This window comes from Callithrix jacchus, chromosome 20, assembly GCF_049354715.1.
Source record: "Callithrix jacchus isolate 240 chromosome 20, calJac240_pri, whole genome shotgun sequence".
NCBI lineage: Eukaryota > Metazoa > Chordata > Mammalia > Primates > Cebidae > Callithrix > Callithrix jacchus.
Genome location: NC_133521.1, coordinates 22,823,492 through 22,831,226, shown reverse-complemented (window position 1 = coordinate 22,831,226; position 7,735 = coordinate 22,823,492).

The following is a 7,735-nucleotide window of genomic DNA, read 5'->3' as shown; positions in this document are numbered from 1 at the left end:
TACAAGCAAAATTTCCACACACATTTCACAAATGAACTCACAGGTATGCACGAAAGACACCCAATTTAAAAAGCAAGAGACCCTATGTCAAAAGGACACAGGAGACAATTCAAAGAGTTTCCAATGGCCAAATCTGGAACAATCTATGCAACTAAGGGAGTATTAGATTGTAGTCCAAAGTATAGACTAAATATCCATGCATTCTTACTGCTATAGACAAATAAATAAGAAAGAAAGAAAACATAAATCGCCCATGCAGAAAAATTCCAAAAAATGTATATAGCCCATAACTTCCAACCTCTTAGTGTGAGCTGTGCATAATGATTTTCTCCTTCAGATTAGGAATGGAGAGATAGTAACATTGCAGGAGAGAGACTTGAAAAACATTACTTCAGCCAGGTGATCAAGTCAGCATCAACAGTGATAAGTTGAGTTATGTTAATGGTCTGTATCCTTGATATGATATAATGAAATTGCACTTTGCCTCTGTGTTCTTCCTCTCTAAAACCGAAGTCAGACCCACTGAGCAATGTATTAAAAATTGTCTGACCAAAAGTCCTCAAAACTCTCAAGGTCATCAGAAAAAAGGAAAGTCTGAGAAAACTGTCGCAGCCAAAGGAGCCTAAGACGACATTACACATAAAAGTAATGCTTTATCCTGGATGGGATTCCAGAAGAGAAAAAGGATATTAGGTAATAACGACAGGGCTCCGAACAAAGTATGAGCTTTAGTTGGTAGTAATAGATCAATATTGATTTGTTAATTATAAAAAAATGCCCCATACTACTCTAAGATATTAACTGAATAAGGGCTATTTGGGAACTCTGCACGCTATTTGCCATTTTTCTGTAAACCCAGAACTATTGTGAGAAATAAAGGTAATTTAAAATGAAAGCAAAAAATCAGACTAAAAATATATTCTCAATTTATATAGTAGACAAAGAGTTGATATTTTTAGCATACAAAAATATTACGCAAGCTAATGAAAAACCGTAGGAACACAGTACACAATGAACAAAGGACACATACCAATTATTTGTAGTTAAAAACAAGCATAGACATGTGGAAAGCAAAGTTCAACAATTAGTAATGAGAAATAGTCAATGAAATATGAATAACTCTTTTAAACCTAGAACCATTTTGAAAATAATAATATTCTGTGTTGATTAAGAAGCTGGCCAGGTGCAGCGGGTGTGGTGGTACACTCCTGTAATCCCAGCTACTAGGGAGGCTGAGGCAGGAGAATTGTTTGAACCTGGGAGCTGGAGACTGCAGTGAGCCAATGTTTTGCCACTGCACTCCAGACTCCAGTCTGGGCGACAGAGCGAGACCTTGTCTCAAAAAAACCCCCACCACCCACAAAAAATACCTTGCAAGAGATGATAAACCAGTAAACTACAGTTTCAAATTAATTAAAAAATCACTAAATGTGTTAATTGTTTTCTTCATACTAATGCCATTTCTATTAATTTTCTTTTGGAAAGTAATATATATGTAACATATTTTCCATAGAAAGATAAGAATCATAGAATTATTTATAAATATGTAAACTTAGAAACTACTTACATGCTCAGCAATAGAAGAGTAAATTATCCTTTGTTCACCCACTTGATAAAACCATATTCAGTAACTAAAATGATATATATTTTTTTAATTTTTTATTTCCATAGGTTTTTGGGGAACAGGTGCTATTTTGTTACATGAGTAAGTTCTTTGGTGGTGATTTGTGAGATTTTGGTAAATCTATCACCCAAGAAATATACATTGAACCCAATTAGTAGTCTTTTATCCCTCACCCTCCTCCCATCCTTTCTCTCAAGCCCCAAAGTTCACTCGATCATTCTTATGCCTTTTAATCCATATAGCTTAGCTCCCACTTATGAGTGAGAACATATGATGTTTAGTTTTCCATTCCTGAGTTACTGTACTTAGAATACTAGTCTCCAGTTCCATCCACCTGGCTGCTAATGCCATTAATTTGTTCCTTTGTATGGCTGATTTATGTATCACAATTTCTTTATCCACTCACTGATTGATGGGCATTTGGGCTGGTTCCATATTTTTGCAACTGTGAATTGTGCTACTATAAACATGCATGTGCGAGTATCTTTTTCATATAATGACTTCTTTTCCTCTGGGCAGACACCCAGTAGTGAGATTGCGGGGTCAAATAGTAGTTCCACTTTTAGTTCTTTAAGGAATCTCCACATTGTTTTTCATAGTGGTTGTACTAGTTTACATTCCCACCAGCAGTAGAAGTGTCTCCTTTTCACTGCATCCATGTCAACATTTATTATTTAAAAAATTTTTTCATTATGGCCATTCTTACAAGAGTAAGATGCTATCTGTGGTTTTAATTTGCATTTCCCTGATCATTTGTGATGTTGAGCATTTTTTCATATGTTTGTTGGCAATTCGTATATCTTCTTTTTGTGAGTTGTCTTTAGCCCACTTTATGATGGGATTCGGGTGTTTTGTTTTGTTTTGCTTTGGTGATTTGTTTGAGTTTACCTGACTTCAAAATACACTATAAGGCCATGGTCACCAAAACAGCATGGTACTGGAATAAAAATAGGCACATCGACCAATTGTACAGAATAGAGAAGCCAGAAATAAACCCAAATACTTACAGCCAACTGATCTTCAACAAAGCAAACAGAAGCATAAAGTGAGGAAAGGACACCCTATTCAGTAAGTGGTGCTGATATAATTAGCAAGCCACATGTAAGAGATTGAAACTGGATCTTCATCTCTCACCTTATACAAAATTCAACTCAAGATGGATCAAGGACTTGAATATAATCCTGAAACTATAAAAATTCCAGAAGAAAACATCAGAAAATCCCTTCTAGACATGGGCTTAGGCAAAGACTTCATGACCAAGAACCCAAAAGCAAATGCAACAAAAACAAAGATTAGTAGGTGGGACTGAATTAAACTAAAGAGCTTCTTCTGTACAGCAACAGGAACAGTCAGCAAAGTAAATAGAAAACCCACAGTGTGAGATAAAGTCTTCATAATCTATACATCCAACAAAGGACTAATATGTAAAATGATATTTTTAATAATAATGTAATAACATAGAAAAGTGTCAATGTAATAAAAGTTGATAAGTGTCCAAATGTAAAATGTATCTATATACCATTTTAATGCTTACATTAACAAAAGCTTAGATTTAAAAGACTGAAAGAAAATATATCACTCTGACAATAGCCTTATTTGTATTTTGATCTACTTGCAGCTTTTGTTCTTAAATTTTTTTCAGAATTTTGATTTTTGAACAAGCATTCTACTTGAACAACAACCAATAAAGATTCAAAAAATATAATGAAAAAAAATTGCAATTTTCCAGACAAGCAAAATCTGTTGTATTTATTAGGTAGGGCTTTAACATTTTTGTTTCAATTTATCCCAGTCTATTTATTTTTGCACTATAATTGAATATATATATACATATGTAAATGTTATTAAGAAGAGTAAGCACCCAAAGAACTGATATGTTTAATGTGTCCGCCTAGACTTGATTTGTACAAAAAAGAAAAAGTTTACAGAATTGAAGAGATGACCATCTATATAGACCAGTTAGAGATCCTGTCTGTTTATCTGCATATCAGTGTGAGTACACACAACCAATACAGAGATCTTGTGGGAAATGCTGAAAAAAAAAGTTATTTCTTTAAAATTTCCTTTTTAGAATTCCTTAGGTTGCTTTGTAATTTACTGTTTGCAGTTCATATTTTTTCTAATTATCGTAAAGAGGAACAGTAGAAATTAATTTCATTTTCCCTTGTAAGAATATTTGCCTTGCTATCCAGGAAATGATATTTTTTTCTTGAGCGTAAATATTACCTTACAACTGGATCCTGAACCTCTTAACAGGTACCCATACACTGATGGATGGGTTGATTGATTAGGTCTGCCCCAGTCTGAAGGCAAAGGGCTGGACCAGATGCTCCTGGGAGGGCCCTTCAGCTCAAGGGTTGAGATTACTGCCAATCTTGCTTCTGTCAATGAGCATCACCAACCAACATTATCCCTTTGTAATGCATCAGCTGTCACTGGGCCCAGGCAGCAGCAGACAAAAGCAGCTGGTAACTGCCCCCCCACCCCGCCCATTCTAATAAGGTTTTCTAGACACTCAGAAATTTCTCCACACATACTGAAGTACTTTCTCTAGACAGAAGAGAAAGCTGTTTTAAAGGTCTACTATATGACCTGTAGCCCAAATTATTTGAGCCCAGATTTAAATCATTTTAGGAACAGGGGAGACATTTGGAGCCACCAGCTTCTTGGGACAATAGCCTGAAGCAAAATTAGCAGTAGCACAGATTACAGGCAAAGGGATTCAATTCCGGTTTATTGTGGGGATCGAGTGAGTCTGTCATGACACTGGTTTGTCAAATAAGAATAATCACATTTCCTGCATAAGGTTGCTATAAAAATTTCATTTTGAAAAATTAAAAGGTAAACATCTCTACATATTTCTTAATAAAATATGTAGCAAATAATAAGTGTTCCATAAATATGAGCTACTGTTTAGGCAGAAGCACAACTTTGGCCTTGCTGAGAATGGGCAACCTTTTCAGAACTTCAGAAAATTCCCACGGAGTAATGACTAAACTCAGAGAGGTAACACCCATATTCTAGTGTTTTTTTAAAGATTGGTATTTATTTTTGTATCTTGCTTATAGAATGGTAATGAGCAAAAAAAAGCTGAAAATGTGTTGGCTAAAAATTCTCCATAGTCAGAATTATTTTAAAAATAAATAACTTGAGAAATGTCATTTTTCTGCAGAAAATTCTTCAAACACCTAAAATCATTAACAGAGAGCATATGGGGACTTCACCCCAGCCTACCCATCTAACTGCTGGAGGAACTCCAGCCACATTAAACAGACTTTCTGACCTTCCATTGAGCTCTACTCTTTCCTGACTCCAGGCCTTTGTTCAGGTTTTTCATACCCTGGAGAGCCCTTTCTTGTGAATTTGACTGCTTAATTCTTACTCATTCTACAGATTTTCTTTAAATATCACTAGGCCAACAGGCCATCCTGACCCTGCAGTCTATGTTATGTCTTGTTCTGTTATTCTCTCTTATAAGGTACTGTGATTTCCTTCTTTTCCCCTTAGCACTTATAACGAGTTTTAATTAAGTAATTATCCATGTGTCTATGTGTTAAAAGTCCAACTCCAGCACTGGGTTGTCAGCATGGCATGGGGCAGGGCCGTGTCTGCCGTGCTCATTATCTCAAGCCAGCATGTGGGGAAGTGGCTGGCACACCGCAGGCTTTGCATAAATTTTGGCAAATAAACCACTGAATGAGTAAATGAATCAATGATATGAACAGCGATATTATTATGACTGCAATTTTAATAACAAAGCTGAGGGCACTGATGAAAAGTTCCCTCTTGGCAGGGGTGAGTTTTCTGGTTTTTTTTCCCTCTACTTTCATTCTTTTGGGGGTCCTCCTTTTGGAGTTTCTAAGTCTAGACCCTTTCTGTAGCTACTTCACCTTCCCCTGCTGAGATTCCAGAGAAGTGTCTGGAGCTCTTGCTCACCTTCCCCCTAGTGACTCACAAACCACTCTCCACTCTGGGTCCTTTCTCCCTCCGGCCAGAAATCTCCTCTCCAGCTGCCTGCTGAGAAGGATCCTATCAGCTACACTGGCTATGATTTCAATTACTGATTAGGGCCTCATGTCGACCTCTCCTGCATGCATCTGCCTGCTAATTCATGCATCAACACACATGCAGACTTGCTAATGGAATTCTTGGCATCAGGAGGAGATGGGGGAAGGGATATTCCAGGGATGTGGGTATGGGATGGCTACAAAGCCTTTCTTGTCCTCCACAAATCACCTTTCAAAGACTCAAAGAACTATACCAGTAAGGTGAGACATATGGTCAAATGGGTTTAAAAACAAATCAACAAATTTAAAAAAAGACTGCATATTAATATGATCAGTGCGATCTTATGGTAAGAAAGAAAGTCTATGTAAGCATAGATAATGCCTGCCAGGATATATCCCTGGGAGTTTAATCAAGCTTATCCATTTGTGGTAGAATTATGGTTTTGATATGTATTATATATTTATATAATTACATTTTAGTTTGTATTCTACTGTTAAAAAGAAAGCTTGCTGGGCTTTTGCAAAAGAAAAATAATAATAATTTAAAAGCAAATTGAAGGCTGGGCATGGTGGTTCATGACTTTAATCACAGTACGTTGGGAGGCCAAAGTGGACAGATCACCTAAGATCAGGAGTTCAAGACCAGCCGGGCCAACATGGTGACACCCTGTCTCTACTAAAAATACAAAAAATATATATATATTTTGTATGGTGTCAGGCACCTGTAATCCCAGGTATTTGGGAGGCTGAGGCAGAATCACAACCCAGGAGGTGGAGGTTGCAGTAAGCTGAGACTGTGCCATTGCACTGTAGCCTGGACAACAGACAGAGACTCCATCTAAGAAAATAAAGTGATTTGAAGGAAAGAAAGCAGGTTATTGTTGTAGACTCTTCTGAAGTGGGAGGTTTGGTTCTTTTTCTCCCTGCAGAAATGCCTTCAAAGTACCGACAGCACCATCTTGCAAGATTCCCATACTCCATTACTCTTATGCATCCCTTTGATGACCACACTCAAATAGAGACATTAAAAAGACTGAGGGAAGAATGGACAGGAGTTTAGAAAACTTGATGCTCCAAACTTTTATGTCTCCTATAAGCAAGCAAATTGTTTATTCCAGAAACTTTTAAAGAATCTGTTGGACTGAAATTTTTAGCTTTTGTCCTGCCCTGGTTTCACTTGGATGTCCTAAGAAATAGTCTAGCAACAAGTCCTAGAAGAAACCCTCTGAGTCTTAGGGAGGGTAGGCATATAACTGATCATCCAAACCGGCACACCGGCCAGTAGTAATTATGTTTGAAGATCAGGCATCGGTGCAGACTATCCTCACTACAACAGGGCACAGGGAAGAGTCTGGATTTGCTGGTCCAATTGTTCATGTGTGATCTCAGCCACTGGACAAGCAGCTCCATAAAGGAAGGGAAAGGGAGTGTTCTATTTCCTAATGATGGCTTCCCTAAATAAGTGCCACTAAACTATGTCTCAATGAGTATATAAAGGAGTTATGATGTTTGTCAAGTGAAGTATTGGGCTAATGACATATTGTCTTGAGTTTTATGTGGTGTCTGGCACGGAAGTACTGATTTCTATCACGTTTCTTCCTTTTTGCCCAGTCTTATAGATGAAAACTCTGAGACTTAAACCAGTCAAGTGACTCATCTAAGAAATAATGTAAGCTCCACAAGGGCTGTGATTTTTATCTAGTTCTCCTTTTCTTTCTTCTTCTTTTTTTTTTTTTTGTAAATTCCACTCTTACTTAAATTTCAACTTAAGTTTACTCAATGTTGTGTGCATATCTATATATTTAATTTATAACAAAATGCTACCCATTGTTAGTTAGATTTAAACTAGAATCCTTGGCTCTTGATGTCCATCCCAGGAGTTTCACAATTATACTTCCTGCCATATTTCTTTCCTATCCTAAAGATCCTTTCTTCACTTTTAACCTCAATGAGACAGAAAACATGTCATCACTTTTCCCAGGAAATATGGCTCCAGTAACACCTTCTTGTCTATCACCACATGAGTGCAAGCATATCTTAATTGTGCTGTGCAAAACTGTCTTTAATAAATATTGCTTTTGGATCTAACATTAGGCCCATCTTC